This window comes from Tachypleus tridentatus, chromosome 7 (genome assembly GCF_004210375.1).
Source record: "Tachypleus tridentatus isolate NWPU-2018 chromosome 7, ASM421037v1, whole genome shotgun sequence".
NCBI lineage: Eukaryota > Metazoa > Arthropoda > Merostomata > Xiphosura > Limulidae > Tachypleus > Tachypleus tridentatus.
In genome coordinates this window covers 60,934,078-60,953,459 of record NC_134831.1, presented here as the reverse complement: position 1 = coordinate 60,953,459, position 19,382 = coordinate 60,934,078, and the positions used below count along the sequence as shown (strand labels likewise).

The window sequence follows — 19,382 nt, the reverse complement described above, 5'->3', positions numbered from 1 at the left end:
GAATTTTTGTGGACAGACCCACATGGTTTTTGTGGCATCCACTATTTTATATATAAATATTAGCCGACGGTCATATGTAAGTATTACGAAATAAACTTTACTAAGAAAATGGAATTTTAAACTTTTACGTTTAAAACATAGAACAGTGAGATTGCTTTTGTATATTTGCACGACACGTGTTTACTCCTAATCATTTGTTTTATTATTTTAGATATTTTATGATATATTCAGTTTTAATATGAAGATTAATTGCATTACCATTTAGAGTTAGAACTAATTTAAATCCTGTTATTTGGATTACTGTACCCAAGTGGTATTAAAAGACTTATAGTTATTAGGGTTTGGAGATAAAATTTAGGCTTAATAAATAATATTATACATGGATGAAAGCATTTTGTTCGTGAAAATGAAGAAAGCTATATTAAGCTAGCTATTGTAATTAACAGGTATGTGTTTTAGTTCTGATCCACATCAGAACTATTCTGGGATTTAATCAGACGTTAACGACAAACTGTGTAAAAGTAAAACTGACAGCCGAAACGAAGAACTCCAGCGGTATTACATATGCTATAAATGCGGGGAAAATTCAGGTATTTGTAAAGATAATACAAATCAATTAACTTATATTCACCGCTATTACACTTCACTAAATGTTAATTCATAAATAATATGACAGTGCATCGTTATAAGACATTCACACGAAGGAATTTTTTTTTTTTTTTAGTTAGTGGCATTATTGTAGAATCACCAACTTCATGTACTTGTAATGTTTAAATTAGTACACATGCATTTAAAGAAATATATTAAATCGTATCGAGAACACTTTTCATTAAAACAAGCGCTTACCACTGAGATCAGTCGACTCGTATTACGATGTTCTATTGTTGTTAATGTCGAAATTGATGCCGTAACATTGGGCAAGTATTATAGGGCTCTCAACGGTTTTAAGATCCTGCAGATAACGTCATTTTCGACGTCATCAAATCTTCGATCAACGTCACTATTGTTATCTTGGTACGATTGCGAAAATTTGTTTGTTTCTGTTAAAGATTCGCGCAAAGCTATCCAAGGGCTATCTGTGCTAGTCGGCATTAATTTTGAGTATTTAATATACTAGAGAGAAAGATACTAGTCAAAAGCACTCACCGCCAACTAGTATGCCTAATTTTTAGCTATATCTCACATCCTGAACCTTTTCTCAAGTGGAAAATGTTATGATTAATTTTCAGACTACATTGTTTGTATTGCGAATTGATATTTTACTGACAATAGTTTACAAGATTACTTTCTCTCAGTCCAGTTCTAAATCACAGCCTAAATAACGTTTAGCCCCCCCAGTGACTCAGCGGTATGCCTGCGGACTTAAACCACTAAAAACCGGGTTTCGATACCCGTGGTGGGCGGAGCACAGATAGCCCATTGTGTACCTTTGTGCTTAATTCAAAACAACAATCACAAATAACGTTTAAGATATCTTCCAATACTCAAAATTCCCGTAACTCAATCAAGCAACGCTGATCCAGTGTTGTTTTTTCTAGAAATTGAAAACTGCCGCCAGCTCAGCTTCCTAGTCGAGAAATAGGATTTCACCGTCATTCCTATAACGCATCAGTGGTTTAAATGCGAAGCTGAATTTTACAGTAATGAAACGCTGCAACCTTGGACAAACGTACCCATAGTTCTGAAACGCTAACAATTTCAACATGTCTGTTTCCAGTTGGGAGAAAAAAATACATTAAAAGTTATATTGGTCGTAGCAGTAGTTAGGAGAATTCAGTTGTTATGAAACACTGCGCTGTATAAACTAGAAACAAACTTTGGAATATATCATAATAGGATAATAGTGCTTAGTGAATATTTTAATATGTTCTTCTTGATTATAAGTATTCAGAATAGAAAAGTCAGTGTAATTGTTAACTATGGTGCGGGTAAGAATGGCGGAAACCATTAATATTTTGCTACGCAATAAATGTGTGCATTTATGCGATACGTGGTTTGTATTGCAAACATATTCAAAAGTTTCGAGTATTTATATTACTTAATATAACAAACCCATCGGAGACATTATAGCTAAATTATAGTCGGTTTTTTCATTGGGTGTGTGAATATATGATATGCAATCCAGTGTAAGCAAATGTCATTACGTATATGGGTTTGATCGTCTGTTATTTATAGTTTTCGGCATTTTTAAGAACTATTACTTTGATATAGCACAACTTAGTACCTTTAACAAAAAGGATCAAAGAATATGAGGGTACAATCCAGTTTTAAAGTTTAAACTTAAGTTAGCCCTTGCAGTGTCCAAATTTAGAAGTCTCACGTACTAAATATGAACTTTGCGTTTATAGACTTTGTATAGATCTTCTCTTCAGTTAATAACTGGAAAATGATTCTGGATTTTAATTTCTCAGATTTTTAATGATTACAGTAGTTTTTAATTTGTAATGTGAATTATACATCTAAAAGACTTGTTATTTTAAATTCGTACTTAGTATTACGGCCGTCCAACCTATAATGAATGTGCATATTCTGTTCTCGTGATCTTACGTTGCCATCTGGTGAAAGGCTAACAACACATTTACAATTGATCCAACGTTTGCTACTGTCTTAGAGAAGACGAGTTTTAGTAACGCCCAGACTGAACCGTTTGAGCGATGGAACCTTAACCCTTTTTGCTATTGGAATAAACTGAAGAATTACCCGGACTATTGAACAAGATAACATACAGCTGAGAAAATGTCTGAACGTTTACTTGTTGTAACTTCACGTGTTAGTGCTTTTGAACTTGGAATTAAAAAAGAGCATAAAAATATTTTTTCGCACTAATTCTTAATGCAACTCCTTCAGTTTATTCTGGTGTATTACATTAAACTTTCTCCCAAATAAATTGGTAATTTTTGCCATTATTATCACTACGACCGAAATTTTACGTGAAGTTGACCAATCTTTATATGAATTAATCTAAACTTTATTTATTAATAAAACTAAAAATTCATTTCCTACACTTTTTTCCTTTTAAAATGTTATAGTTTATTTGTTTTTAGTTAAGCACAAAGCAACACAATAGACTATCTGTCTGTGTTCACTACATTAGTTCACAGACATACCAATGATACGCCACTGGGGGAAGATAAGGATTATAGTTTCCATATTGATACCCTATTGGGGTGTGTGAGTGGCAAGAGTTACAGTATTCGTAACGATACCCCACTAGGGCAGGCAAATGTTATAGTGCTCGTGAAGAAACTCCACTCAGGACCCCTCCCACCCCATAGTGGAACAGTGGCATGTCTGTGGGCTTATATCGCTAGAAACCAGGTTTCGATACTCGTGGTGGGTAGAGTACAGAGAGTCTTTGTGTAGTCTTATGCTAAATAACTAACAAGGCACACATTAGAGTATTTATTCTTAATGATACATCGCTGGGGGTCAAGTGTTACAGCATTCATAACGAACAAAAGTTTAATTCTTAAACTTTAATTCTTTAATATAATAAGAAAATTCAATACTTCCACTCTTACCATTAAAACAAAACAAAACAACAACAAGAAAAAAACGGCCTGGCATGTCCAGGTGGTTAAGGCACTCGAGTCGTAATCCGAGAGTCGCGGGTTCGAACCCAAGTCACACCAAACATGCTCGTCCTTTCAGCTGTGGGGGCGTTATATATTTACGGTCAATCCCACTATTCGTTGGTAAAAGGTAAAAGAGTAGCCCAAGAGTTGGTGGTGGGGATGATGACTAGCTGCCTTCCCTCTAGTCTTACACTGCAAAATTAGGGACGGCTAGCGCAGATAGCCCTCGTATAGCTTTGCGTGAAATTCAAAACAAGCCAAAACTCAATGCACAGGGAAAATATGAATGGTCTATTGGGGAGCAACATCCAAACGCCGTGCGCTAAGATTATCTTCGAAGTTTGGTAGTGATTAACAGAACAGTAGCACGTGGAACATATAAAGACTCCCGAATGACACAGAGGGATCATATTCGAGTGAATACCCCTCTGACCTCCGTGTCACTTTCCATAGTTCTTAGAGTAACATGCAAAGTTTTGTTGAGATAGGAGAAAAGTTTTAAGCTTGTAAGGTGGAGACACGAGCACACAATGACTCTCGGTCGCTCTCATGGGATTGACATGAGGGTCAGACCGAATGCTAATCTCTCAATGAGACTCTTCCGTGAATCTAAGGCTGCATGTCAAGTTTAGTTGAGATCGTCAAAACTGTAAGTGTGAAACACGTCACAAAGATAAGACTTTAACTGTATAGGAACGAGAGTTGCAAGTCACAAGCGGATTATTAGTTTTGGCTTAAGAAAACTATATTTACATGAATAAAACTAATTTGAAACACTACTTTTAGTTTATAAATTGTATGTCGATGTCAAAACAACAATGTAAGAATTAAAATAATCGCTATTCAGATCATGAATATGTTATATTAAAACAATTTTTGAGCCTTGACGTCGTTTCAGTCCATGTCGCAAAGTCCGGTCATGCTAAACACCTTGCTTCTTGAAAATTATCTTGCAGTGTAATTTCCATTGCAAAACAGTACAACTTAAAGCTGTGAGATTAAATAAACTATCATGCTATGCATGCTTTCCATAATCCATATAGTCTACGAGGACAACAGTTTCTCAGGATATGTTTCAAATGTATAATTGCCAAGAAGCCGTAAACACTGCATTTGGCGATTTTATTAGTATGTCTTCGTGTGTATTAGCTTAAAAACCCATTTTATTTGCCAGATATGGAAGGAACATTTGTTTGCACGTGAATATCGCCTTTTCAGACAAAGTGTACATGGCACACTTATATTACTACGGTTAGGGTAGGATGTGTTACAATTCTTTCTATTGATGGTCGTGATACCCCAAATTAATCCACATTTCTTTGTTTTCCAATGTTACTAGGCACAAGGGATGCAAACATCTTAGAAATTTTAATCATAGATCTGAACGTATCTGTATAACCTAAGTGTATGAATATTTAACGTCGGAAATGGCTATTTACACATCTTTCCCAAATGTTTTCAGTATTTGGTGGTATCACAAAATCCATTTAACGACAAACTGTCAAAATAAGAGTTTCATACATTCCATTTTACCTCGAAATTATATCGGGTGTCCATGTCTCACGATTCACGTAATGAAAACCGTTTTAATATGATGTGCTCAGTCATCGTTATGTTAACGGATGAATAATTTCTCGATCTTCTCTTGTTGTTGTAACAAAATCAGAGGAAAGTTTTGTCCTTACTTCAAGAGTACGTTTACTGCTTATCTTTACACGAGAGTCTATTTTGATTTTCTGAGTAAATGAACAAAATTGTATTTCAGATTCATCTCAAATTATCTATAGCCTAATCATTTTAGAAATATTTTCATTTAAAATGCAGCGAGTAAGAAGATAAAGGAATGTTTATGGAAGTAGTGAGTAAGAGTTATTAGTAAGTAAAAAAAAAGAAAAGAAAAACTGAACGATTCTTTACTGCATGGTTTAATTTTGCCCTTACGTGTTTTCTCTTTCTTTTTTTCTCTACGTTGTTATCAACAATGGATAAGATCAATCACAAGAAAGTTGTTAACTTACATCAAATAATGTGATGAAATTACAGCAATGGTAAAATATCTAATGGTCTATTGGAATTTCCCCTTGGCGGACTCAGCAGATATTCCGGTGTGGCTTTGCTGCAAGATAGCACACACACTATTGGAATTTCAAAGATATAAACCAGACTAAGTTTTCCATTACAAAGTCGCTGGCAGCGCAGACTAGGCAAGCACAGTAAAGTATATAGGTATAACAAAAAATAACAACAACATTAATTTAACAGCAATAGGCAATTTTCAATTAAATACCAAACTTTGATTTGCTTCTCGGATTTCTGTTTTATCTTCTTCGCCTTAAAATAAGCTCGACAATAAAAAAAAAATATTGTATTTTTTTATTTTTCTACTGCATCATGTACAGCGCCCACATTATTTCATTCAGTTAGTAGTTCAACGAAAGAAGAACGTATTTGTTTATGCTGCAAAGGATAAACTTTGTTTTTTGAATTTAGCACAAAGCTACTCGAGGGCTATCTGTGCTAGCCGTCCCTAATTTAGCAGTGTTAGACTAGAGTGAAGGGACGGCTAGCGCAGATAGCCCTCGAATAGCTTTATGTGGAATTCAAAAAACGAAACAAACAAGATGCTAGACGTTTTTATCGCACTCAGTGCGAACACATTAATTAACACATTATTAATAATGTAAAAATTAGAATATTTATCATGTTCTATATCTCATGCCATCAATCCCTCATTTTTATTTCAGTGCGCATAAAGAAATATAAAAAAATTAATATGTATAAATTACAACATATTGAATGAAGACAGTATGCAAACCTTGTGGTCTGGCGAGGACGAGCCCTTAAAATAAATACCTTTTATCTTATATAAGTAATCAATTTTAATAAAATAAATAATAGTCCTTTTACCTATTATCATGCACTTAGATACGTACTCGACACGCACTACAAATATTAAAAGCAATCATTATGTTTGTCATTTTGGCGTTAGAAGAGGAGGTAATTTGAAATCAAGGGGGTAATTTAAAATCGATTTCGTGTTACTCCCCCGGTAGTCTGAAAACAATTTCATATTATTGGGAAGTAACTTGAAAACAGGGGTAATTTGAAATTACCACACCGGGCCGATAAACTTTAATGTCACTGTTTACAAGATAATAATTTGAAGGTTATTTGCGAACGATTATTCACGATTGACAACAATTTCTAGTCTAAAGAATGCTTGGCTCGGTTTTGTACTTTACAATTTAAAACAGCCTTATTCTGATTTTGAATGTCTGATAAATTATTTCATTCATTTCTCTTTTTTATCACCGTAATATTTTAATTGCGCCCGGACTGGGTATGGCTAAGAGTTTAGCATGCTGGTCTGCGTATCAGAAACTCCATGGTTGCTCCCGAGGTACAGATTTGAATACGTTCCCCACTTTTGCTTTGAAGGATGGACGCCTTATGAAGTACTGTATCTACAAGTTGTATTCAGTCACCTGAAAAAGTATAGCCATGTGGTCAATGGATATTGTTGACTGGTTGGCCTCTCTTTAATCAGAGATTCTAAATTAGGGACGGCTATGCCCGAACCTTGAAATCTGACCTGAACATTTAGTCCTACGTTGTTTAAGTGCCTTAAAAATTTGTTTGTTTGTTTTGAATTTCGCGCAAAACTACCCTAGGGCTATCTGCGCTAGCTGTCCCTAATTTATCAGTGTAAGACTAGAGGGAAAGCAGCTAATTATCACCATCCACTGTCAACTCTTAGGCTACTCTCTTACCAACGGATAGTGGGATTGGCTGTTACGTTATAACGCTCCACGCCTGAAAGGGCGAGCATGTTTGGTGTGACAGGGATTCGAACCCGCGACCTACAGATTACGAGTCGAGTGCCTTAACCACCTGGCCATGCCGGGCCAGGCCGATTGCTGTACGCGTAATACATACATATGGGTGAGAGTACTTAGACTCATTTCTATCATGTATGGCATAGCGGTTGAGTGAACTTGATACTTCATTTTTGTATATGTCTTCTGGAAGTAAGTCTATGATTTGCTCAAATAACTTCATATCAACTGCTTGTATTTCGTATAGTTGTATAATACATTTGACCTTCTCGAACGTGGGACTTTGTATATGTTAGTAGAGATTGAATTTATTACGTTAATAGTTATTTTTTGATCTTAGCACACTTAGCAGGCCTTACATATACTATTTGTATATATTTTGCTCCCCTCTAGTACAGCGGTAAGGCTACGGATTTACAACGCTAAAATAGGGGTTCAATTCCCCTTGGTGGGCTCAACAGATAGCCCTATGTGGCTTTGCTATAAGAAACACACACACACTTGTATATATTTAACATGTTTATTGACGACAATACCTTGTTTCTTTCTAGACAGACTTCTTATCTGATTCGCTCGCGACCAGATTTTTGTTGTTTATTTTCTTTCATCAGTATGAACTTACTACTGTTAATTTTGAATCATAAACCTAGAAATTTTATTGATACAGAATTTGGGAAGAAAGTTCGATAGAGATACATTTCTAGCTTGTTTCTGCGTGGTTTGTTTAATTTTGTAATTAATAGTATTTGTGATTTTGATGTACTAATTTTCATTTATTTATTTTGGCAGTATTCAGATATATATATATCGTTTAGCGCGGGTTGTAAGTTTGTGGCTACTGTACAGGGCGTATAAGAACTATTCAAGTTTGCTACATTATGGGATATAAAATGTATCCTAGGTTTTGATGGTGACTGCAGAATTAGGATTCAAATTTTAGCGTGTACCCTAGATATCCTTTCGATTGCAGCGTTTTTTATTTTTGTTTGTGCTTGGTTTTGCTTATAACAAATTATTATTAGCCAGAGGTTTGGATTTGCTGATTTAACTGCACAACAAAGTTTTTGCTTCTTGAACACTGTTAGGTGTTCCTTATAGATTTTTGGCTGCTGATCACAAAAAAAAAAACAACACACATCCAAATTTGCTCATCATGTACCGTTTCATCGAAATCTTCAGTTTCACCAGGACATTATTACAATGGAAAAACGATATCAGGGCAACTGGAATCCGTCAATGCTTGCTGACTGCAACGTGATGCACCGGACATTGAATACAAACGAAAATCAGGAGCAAAACACTTTTAATTATGTTGATCTTAATAGCATATTAGAAACATAAACACAATTAAATACGTTATTGCCGGTAAACAGTTAACTGTCTATTTCTCAGAGTTACTACGTGATGAAGAAAACCAAAAAGTATATTTGTGCATACCCACCAGGTACCTGCCACAATCAGCAAAAACTTTTCAAGAGGCAAAACTTTCCAAAAAAATTATTGTGCAGTGTAGCCTTCAGTTTATTTGTTTGTTTCCTTGGTTCGCTCAAAGTTACTCAGGAATATGTGCGCGAGACATCCTTAACTTTGAGATGATATATTAAAGGAAAGGCAGTAGTCAATACCACCCACCGTTAACTTTTGAGCTACTCTTGCCAGATCGTATAGTGGTATTTGACCGACACGCTTATAATGCACCCACAGTCCCAACGCTCATCTTGTGGCAGTAACAAGACACTATCCACGGATTCTCAACTCTAGTTCCCGCTCAATTCATTTTCTGATGGTTCAGAAGTAAACTTCAGAGCTTGTAACACTATAATTGTTGTTTTTTAACGCAGTTCTTCCTTTTGATTTTGTTTTATTTTACTTGGTTCTTCAGTATTAATATATATATATATATATATACACATACCGTCATACAAGCAAGTTTTACCTGTGTCTTGTAATTAGATTTTTAAAAATGTGAGTAAAGCTGTATTTCTTATGCTGATCTCTGTAAGTTCTTATCTTGTTCCGTTTCACTCATTGGGAAAGTGCCCAAAATTCACCTTTATTGAGAAGTGTCACCAGAAACAAAAAAAAAAAAATTACTTATCGATTTTATTTATTTTTAACCTAACTAAAGGAGGTATCTCTGAAGATCATGACACGTTTTCGGCAAAGGTTTAGTCTCAAAGTTTCGAAACTAGCCCTCGTATGTTTTAATAAGAATCGAAAAAAGTGATGACGAGCAGAAGACAAATTTGTTTGTGTGTTTTAGAGAAAATTTAAAAAATAATCACATGAAACAACGTCACTTAGATGTTTCAGTGCACGTTTAAAAGTGGCCATAGTAATAGGTTGAAGAAACTAGCAAACAAATTAATAATACTAAAGTCAACACAGTTTGTTTCATTAGCCTACATTGGGTTTAGCTGTTTGTTTTAAAATTTCGCACAAAACCACACAGGAACTAATTAAACTAGACGTCCGTAATTTTAAACTGATAAACAGAAGGAGAGGCACCTATTGTTACTCTTGTTCGACAAATATTAAACTTTAACCTTTTGTTTTATAGGGATCTTACAGCTCCAAGGTGTATAACGCGTATTTTGGGCATCGTGCCACGAACCATGCTACGCCCGACTCATTGTCACGAACTTATTGTTTAGAAAAAAATAAAGTGATTCAGGACAATATTTTGGATTAGTTCCGACTGCTATCGACGATAAGGTGTTGTAAAATGGAGCCGTGACGTCATTAAAATGTCGTGTGTATCATTCATCATATGTTTAAAATATTTTATCACTATGCAGAAATATTTTGCTTTTCCCTGTAACACCATTGACCACAACACAATTTTTCTCATCACATACTAAACAAGGATTATTTCTAAAAATAAATTTTACTGTTTCACCACCCTTCTCTTCATCATAATCATCATCACATTTGTCTTAGAACAAAACGCAAGGGGGTGGGTTAATACTTTACACTCAGTGGTTATTGAGTACACCTGCTCTTTAATGAAAATAGCCAAACAGCGAATCATGTAGCTGCAGCTCATTATATAAAGCATGCAGACATGGTCAAGAGGCTCAATTATTGTTCGACCAAATATTAAAATGGGAAAGATGCATGATCTAAGCGACTTTGACCGTGGAATGATTGTTGGTGCCAGACGTGGTGTTTCCAGCACCTCAGAAATTGCTGAACATCTGGGATTTTCATGCACTACAGTCTCTTGAGTTTACAGAGAATGGTGCGAAAACAACAACAACAACAAGTGAGCGGCAGTCCTGTGGGCGAAAACACCTTGTTCATGAGAGAGGTCAAAGGAGAATGGTCAGACTCGTTCAAGCTGACAGGAAGGTCACAAGTACTTAAGTAGCCACTCTTTACAACATTAGTGTGAAGAAGGCATCTCTGAACTCACAACGCGTCGAATCCTGAAGAGGATGGGCTATAGCAGCAGAAAACCACGTTGGGTTCCACTCCTGCTGCTAAGGACAGAACGATGAGACTACAGTGGGCACGGATCACTGAAACTGGATGATTGAAAATCAGAAAAAAATTGTCTGGTCTAACGAATCTTGATTTCTGCTGATATATGCAGAATTTAGTGTAAATAACATGAACCCGTGGATTCATTCTGCCTTGTGTCAATGGTGCAGGCTGCTGATGGTAGTGTAATGGTGTGGGGAATGTTTTCTTGACACACATTAAGCCCCTTAATATTAACTGAGCATTAGTTGATTGCCACAGCGTACGTGAGCATTGTTGCTAACTATGTGCATCCCTTTATGGCCACAGTCTACCCGTTTTGCAATAGCTATTTCTAATAGCTACAAAGCACACATCTTCTCAAGCTGGCTTCACCAACATGACAGTGTCTTCAGTGTACTCCAATGGTTTGCACATTCTCCAAATCTCTATCCAATACAAAAACTTTGGGATTGGGTGGAACGGAAGGTTCGCAGTGTGAATGTGTGGCCGACAAATTTGTAGGAACTATGTAATATTATCGACTTAGCATGGACCAATGTCACTAAAAAATGTCTCCATCACCTTAATGAATTCATTCCGTGAAGAATTGAGGCTGTTCTGGAGGTGTACCTAATAAAGAAGCCACTGTGTGCATATGCCATATTGAAAATGAAAATATCTTGTTCCAATTCACTCAATTAATCTGCTCGAATGTCGGGTTAACGTAACCCAGTTTCTCCTTATGAATTTTATGGATTACAGGTCAGTGAGTATTGGTGGCACGACAAAACATTAATTACGTTTTTGATAGATAGAAATCAATGTTACGTTACATTTATCTTCACCAGTAACTGTTTAGTTTTGTTTTTTAATAAATTAATTGTGCAGTTTATGAATAAGGTAGATGTTTGTTTGTTTAGAATTAAACAAAAAACTGCACAATGGATCATTTATGCTCTGACCACTACGGGTATCAAAATCCGGTTTCTAGCTGTGCGAGTCTCCAGACATACCACTGCGCCGCTAGGGCAGGTAAAGTAGAAGTAATTTCGTCTTGCAACTTACGTCACCTAATCTTCTTCTTCGGATATAAGATTTCTTGCAAGTTCGTCTAATACAGCTGCCACATACATCAGTATTAGATTTGTAGCTACATTTGTTGATGTCCAGCAGTTCGGATGTTCTGGAATTTTGTTTTTAGAGGTGAGATGCAGCAGTTGCACTTACAGTTTTGAAATGATGGGGAATAAATCTCATTTGCACAAACTTTTAGTTGTCGTGGAACCAATGTGTATTGGAACCAATAACGTATAGCGTGACGAGTCAACTAATGTTGAGCATATTATAAAGTTCTTGGAGAAAAATCTCCCAGATTTTGAAATAAATAATCAGTAGTTGATTAAATGTATATTTCTCTAAACGGCACATACCAACTAAAAATTGTGTGTGTTTATGCTGACACGCAGGACACTTTGTTATTTCTGATAAATTTCAACAATATTATCAAAGTGACATTTTAACTCATACCCCTCAGTAATACAGCGGGATATCTTCGGACCTACAATGCTAGAAACCGCTCATTGTGTTGTTTTTGTGCTTAACTTCAAACAATCAAACCTTAAAAACCACTCAGTTAATGGTTTGGTTTTTTTTGAAGTTCGCGCAAAGCTACACGAGGGCTCTCTGCGCTAGCTGTCCCTAAATTAGCAGTGTACAGGAATGGCAGCTAGTCATCACCACCCATCGCCAAATCTTGGGCTACTCTTTTATCAACGATTGACCGTCACATTATAACGCCCCCACGGCTGAAAGGGTGAGCACGTTTGTTGCGACGGGGATTCGAACCCGCGACCCTCAGATCGTGAGTCGACCACCTTAACCACCTGGCCGTGCCGGGCCAGTCAGTTAATGGTCAAGGCAATAATTGTATTGAAGTCTAGTGTTTTTTGTACCTCGAAATAGCTGTTTCTCCTTACTTTAGCCTGTGTTGATTTTGTTCAATTTTTAGTACATAATACATAAAAATGCAAAAACAACAAGAACAACATCTCTTACAGTTGTTTTCTATTTCAGTGGGTTATTCCGAATAGACTATTCAAGACACATTACTAAGACGCAAAGGAACATGAGCTGTTTATGTCACTTTCAGAGCGAAAAAGGATGGAAATTAAACAAAAAATTGGTTTAAAAAAGCGAATGCGAAAACCTTGAAATATTGTAGCAAAAATATATATATTTAAATGTAATTATTACAGTTGCGTGTTAAACATATACTGAAACTCTAAGAAATTGTGTTTAGATTCACAGAATAGCTGACGTGATTTGAACATATGAAGTGAGTAAAAATATTGAAACTTAACAAAAAATATGTTATGCTCGAATAAATAAATAAAATATTCAGAAAATTCTGTAAAACGAAAATAATGTAAGAAGCCTAGAAAATTAGAGAAAACATGCACAGCTTAATAGGCTATAAGAACAGAGCGTGTACTTTTTTTTTATAGGAAAGCTCTACCAAGCTTTACTACTTTGTATATGTAGTGGAATCGAACGCTTAATTTTAAGCTATATAAATCCTAAGACTTACCGTTGTCCCACCGGTGCAGAACGAAATATTGCATAATACTTGATGTTTTGAAAACTTTCACAGAAGTGAAAGAACACACATCAGAAATAAAAAAATGATGAATAAATAAAATATTTGAAGGGTTTTAAGATAGAAAAAATAATTAAACCTAGTGCGTTTCACAAGCAAAATGAGGAAAAACTGTTCAAACACAGACGAAGAAACATAATTTCTAGAATATGTAACAACAAATTGGACAAACAAGGCTTCAAGAAAAATTGAACTTTGAGAAGAATGAATAAAACAATCAGCTTCTTGTAAAAACAGATAAAGCTCACAGAATAAATTTTAAGGCCGGAGAAATATCTTGGACTAGTATATTTTTACAGATCATAAAGAAATGCTGTATGTCGTCGTCATACTGAATGTATAGGTTTTAGAACGAAATTGGTTTTCCTGAATTGCGTACATTATTACAGAATTACGGAGTGATATTTAATATTTGGTCTGATCTGACTGGCAGAGTGAAGTAACCACTTAATGATAGTGTAATACTGGGTCTGATCGTGCTTGAAGAGTGAAGCTATTCGCTACTCAAGAGCTCTCTTCTCTAACTGTCCGTAGTTGTAAACCGATATGCCAGAAAGGAGGCAGCTGGACTACAGCACCCTTCGCAAACTTTTGTGCTGCTGTTCTCTGACCAGTTGGTCAAACGTATAACGTATCCATGTACCCAAAGTGCGAAAAACGATTTTTCTTACGGTAACCGAAGACGAATGATGGATCCACAGATTCATAGTCCAGCATGCTATAACCACTGTGCCGTGCTTGACCCAGAAAATTACAACCAAATATGGACGTGAAAGGGAAGGAATAATCAGGTACCTTCAACGTTTCTTACAAACCTGTTTATGAAGTAACCAAAGGGCCTTAGAATAGGAACCGAAATAACTTACGCGTTTCGCGTGTATGTTTATGATGTACTTTACAAGCGTTAATGGCCTGGTGCGATGCCTGGTTGCTGGGAAAATTGTAGAAGCTAAACATTATAATTTAACAAGAAAATCATAATCTCACATTATGTAGAAACATTTGTACCAAGAAAATAAAAACACACACAGGCAAATATTAAGTAAGTAAAAACAATATGTTATTTCCCGTAGTGAACGAACGTTGTTTATATTCTTACATAAGAAATAGCACACGTGTATGTAACTAGAGGATCACAAATACTTACAAATATTAGAAAATTGTTATGTATCTGTACAGGTGCCAGAGTGATATGAGTAAAACGTTGTTCCTGCCTGAGAAGGAAAACCTTTAAGTAGTATTATACATTACTGTCTACACAAAATGAGTTTTTGTTAATTGACTACAAACACATGTACTCAGCTTGACGTAAATTTGTTAACAAGACTATACGACCAAAAGGAAAAAGTGGACTGAGTTATTTGTAGAAACTTCTCTTATTTCCAGTCCGACATGGCCAGGCGGTTAAGGCACTCGACTCGTAATCTGAAGGTCGCTGGTTCGAATCCCCATCACACCAAACATTTTTGCCCTTTCCACCGTGGGTGTGTTATAATGTGACTCTCAATCCCACTATTCGTTGGTAAAAGAGTACCCCAAGAGTTGGCGGTGGGTGGTGATGACTAGCTTCCTTCCCTCTAGTCTTACACTGTTAAATTATGTATGGCTAGCGCAGATAGCTCTCGAGTAGCTTTGCGCGAAATTCAAAAACAAACAAACTCTAACTTCCATGTAAGAAAGAGATAGCTAAAGAAACAATTAAGAGATGCAATCATATGAAAATAAATCTCTTATCTCAACCTTGAGTATTCTAAAATTTATCGAAATCATCACAATTAATTTCATATGATATTTAATGTTGTACCACTCTCGTGATCATTTCAAGATCCGTTCTTTGTATGCAAATACAGTTTGTTTGTTTATTCAAAAGGCATGAGCAGGATCGTCCTTGAAGCCTGAGGTATAAAACATAATGAGGGGTATTCTAATTCCATCTATGTTCATACCTTCATATAGCTGGCGTATGTTTCACTGTGAGTGCGCAGTGATGATGTCATCATAGCATGTCTTGATGTTCTATGGTGTAAAGGTAATCTACCACTTAAAGAGATAGTTTGCGAGACCCTCTTCTTGTGAGGCCCAGGACAAATGACTCCTCCTTAATTAAGTGGTAACTTTGGGTTTAAATAAGCTACGACAAACACCAACAAACAGAAAGCTTCATAACTAAATACCCGAACGTTTAAAAATACATACGTCATTTTTTTCTTTGTGAAACCAAAATGAAATATAATTTAAAATATTTCACAAGATGTGTGAACAACATTCACTACAGAGGAAATCTAGCCATAGTTTAAGTCAGTGGTTGCCAAACTCTTTTGATCTGAAGTTCTCTTGATGTGAATAAGAATGTTTGAGGCCTCCAACCTATAAAAATGCCTTAAAATGTGATTTTAAAATGTCTTCTCCCACTACTTAAGCATGGTGATTCAAAAACAGTGCTGTAATAAAAACATTAACATCTCCTGTCGAGATACTGTATTATTTAAATATTTCAAAATAATTATTAAAGGCTTATTATTTATTTAAAATTAAAATTGATTAGCATTTTTATTTTCGGCCTATTTTTTGGTGGCCCCTCAGAAGAAGCTTTACTGCCCTCAGGGTAAACCGTAGTTCCCACTGCAGAAAATATTAAAATATGTATTTCCTTTCTTCTCAAAAATTGTGAATTTTGTAATAGAATAATATATTATTGCATGTTGTAATTAACGAAAATGTTTTGGTTAGTTTACCTCTATAGTTTGAAGATCATAGGTTATTTGATTTTAAGTGATTTGAGTTTCGCCATTTTAAACAATCTATGTTTGGCAAGCTGGTAAATATTTTTACAACTTAATTAACTTTGGTGTGTAAACAAAATAATTAGTTTTTTAGCCTTTTCTGGGAAATTAAGAATAACCATTTTAGAAAGTGCAGTAGGAATCATTTCCGGTGTGTCGGTTATGAAAATATTGTTTATTGATGAGACACGTTAAGTTTTTACTTATTTTTACTAAAGGTTTAAACTGGCAAACATCGGTTTGTGTGTTTAAGTTTGCGCTAATCTACACGAGGGCTAGCTGTCCCTAATTTAGCAGTGAAATAATAGTCATCACCACTCATCATCAATTCCTCGGCTACAATTTTACCAACGAATAGTGGGATTCACCGTAACATTATTGGGCCTCCACTGAAAGGAAAAGCATGTTTGATGTGATGGGAACCCGCGATTTTCAGATTAGGAGTTCAGCCCCCTAATTACCTGGGTCCGCTGTTCCTCACCAACGTCGGGAAAATCATGTCAGTGAAAATGATTATTTTCACACTGTCTAAAGACTGTTCCATAGGCTCAAATCTAAAGTACGCCTTCTTTGAAATGTAACCTGCCTCTCTATAAAAAAGTTTTAGTTAATTAGGTTTGGCAAAGCCAAGTGGTTTGCGTCATCTGCATGTCGAGGGATCGAGATCCCTTACCTGACATAATCGCCCTTTCAGCCCAAATTCAACGAAACAAAACAAACAGGGTTTAGTATTAGCGTATAAATATAATATTTAGATAACCGCTAAAGAATTATTGAGCGCTGTTATTGGATAGATTATTTCTTGCTCTTTCGCTGGAACAATTGACAGAAAGAAAAAAGACAGGAAATTGCAAAATGTTGTTTATCTTGGTCGTAGACATTTCAAATTACGATCATGTTCCGTAAAGGATAATGCGCTCTAAATCAGCTGTCGAAAGATAACACAGGATTATATTGTTATTATAACTTCTAAACTTGTTGCACAATCTTTATAAACCAGTGAAAGTGAGATTAAAAACAAGTATTCTGAAGTCTTAACGAAGCTTATGTTTTTAAAATCTTCCTAATTTTGAAAGTGTTTTCTTCCATCGTTCTCAAGTATTATTTTTCTCTGAACATCCGGGTTCTTCTAATGTTTCAATAACTGTTATACCGGTTACGAGTATAATATAATCAAATGGCGAATTTACGCTTCAGTAGCTTTAACAGTTTGGTGTGGTATTGTTGTTAAGTCTTAACCGTTTACACTGTTTTAAATCTCGACTGAATAGTGCAGTTGGTAACTGCAGTGGACAATGCGCGGTATGGCTAGCTAGGTTAAGGCGTTCGACTCTTAATCCGAGGGTCGCGGGTTCCGAATCCCAGTCGCACCAAACATGCTCGCCCTTTCAGCCGTGGGGACATTATAATGTAACGGTCAATCCCACTATTCGGTGATAGAAGAGTAACCTCCAGCGTAAGGGGTGGGTGGTTAGGAGTAGCTGCCTTCCCTCTAGTCTTACACTGCTAAATTAGGGATGACTAGCGCAGAAAGCCCTTGAGTAGTTTTGCGCCAAATTCAAACAGTGGACATGTGAGGCTATTTTGTTTGAAAGGGAGGTAAGAACATTAAACAGAATGCACTGAAAATTCGTCTTTGTAAATAATGAAAAATTGTTTTCTTGAGTTGTGGAACAAATGAAAAAACGAATATCTAGTGGACTCCTCCACAAATATATATCCGAAGTGGCATCATACAAACCTGTTCTTGAAACTACACAGTTAAAATAAATCATCTTATAAATAGAATATACAGTCACTAAATAAATAAAGGATAATGTTTTAACCGAAACGAAACATGCCACTGTCCTATAATAATGCTTGTTGTCTTCTCAGGTAGATTTTATGCAATTTAGACATTTAATGATTTGTGATGCAACTGAAATGTATGTAATTGGCAAGACTACACTTGTAAATTAATATTTGGTAGAGATGGTTCTACGTTTTTACACTTTAACATCTCACTTCAGTATGTAATTACTTGCTATAATATACTAGCACAACTTGGCCAACGTTACATGTTATACGTTAAAGTCATAATATCGACAAGCTCAAAAGGTTCCCTTGACAAGTTTTCCGACTGATCTGTTTCCTCAGTATTGTTTGCATCTCTTGAAAAGATGTGACGTCTCCCAAGAACCATTTTGTGCTGTCAGGGCCCGACATTACCAGGTGGTTAGGGTGCTCAATTCGTAATCTGAGGGTCGTGGGTTCGAATCCTGTCACACCAGATATGCTCGCCCTTTCAGTACCTAGCAAGATTTACCTGTAAGAAGAACATACATTTTTGTGTTCTACTGTACACTTTCAGCTGTGAGGGCGTTATAACGTTACAGAGAGTCTCACTCTTTGTTAGTAAAAGAGTAGCCCAATAGTTAGCGGTGGGTGGTGATGACTATCTGCCTTCCCTCTAGTCTTAAACTGCTAAATTAGGGACGGCTAGCGCAAACAGCCCTCGTGTAGCTTTGCTCGAAATTCAAACCATCCATAAAATTTCTTTTAAGAGTAATTTCCCAAGATTTCACACGTTACCTAAGTTTCACAAAAGTCTTATACCATTTTTCTTGCGTATAATCTTGCTAAGTATTTTGGAAAATAATTACAACTCTTAAAGTTCTTATAAACATTCCACTGACTCGAAAGTTTATAGTTTAAACAATACGTTCATGGACTGTTTTGATGTAAAATAACTGTTTGTGAATGTCTAACCGCAGAAATTCAAGTTTAAAAAGCGTTTGCTGGAATTTGAAGTGAATAAAACAAAGGTTCAGGAAATATGTAGTTTCACAAAAGTTTGTGTGTGTGTTTTCTTATAGCCAAGCCACATTGGGTTATCTGCTGAGTCCACCGAGCGTAATCGAACCTTTGATTTAATGTTGTAAATCCGAAGACTTACCACTGCAGTTATAATGTGACGGTTAATCCTACTATTCGTTGGTAAAAAAGTAGCCCAAGAGTTGGCGGTGGGTGGTGATGACTAGCTGCCTTCCCTCTAGTCTTACACTGTTACATTAGGGACGGTTAGCGC

At 35.9% G+C, this 19,382-nt stretch overlaps 1 protein-coding gene across 3 annotated transcripts in view; it reads left to right on the top strand.

Annotated features, from left to right (window-relative positions):
- LOC143255777 (neurensin-1-like) overlaps positions 1-19,382 on the top strand; it is a 38,745-nt gene that overhangs the window by 3,464 nt on the left and 15,899 nt on the right. The window contains exon 2 of one of the 3 annotated variants that reach the window (XM_076511969.1): positions 447-590. The exons of the other annotated variants lie outside the window; for them this stretch is intronic. The gene's annotated coding sequence lies outside the window, so the exon portion shown is untranslated. The remainder of the gene's footprint in view (positions 1-446; positions 591-19,382) is intronic. 3 annotated transcript variants of the gene reach the window in all.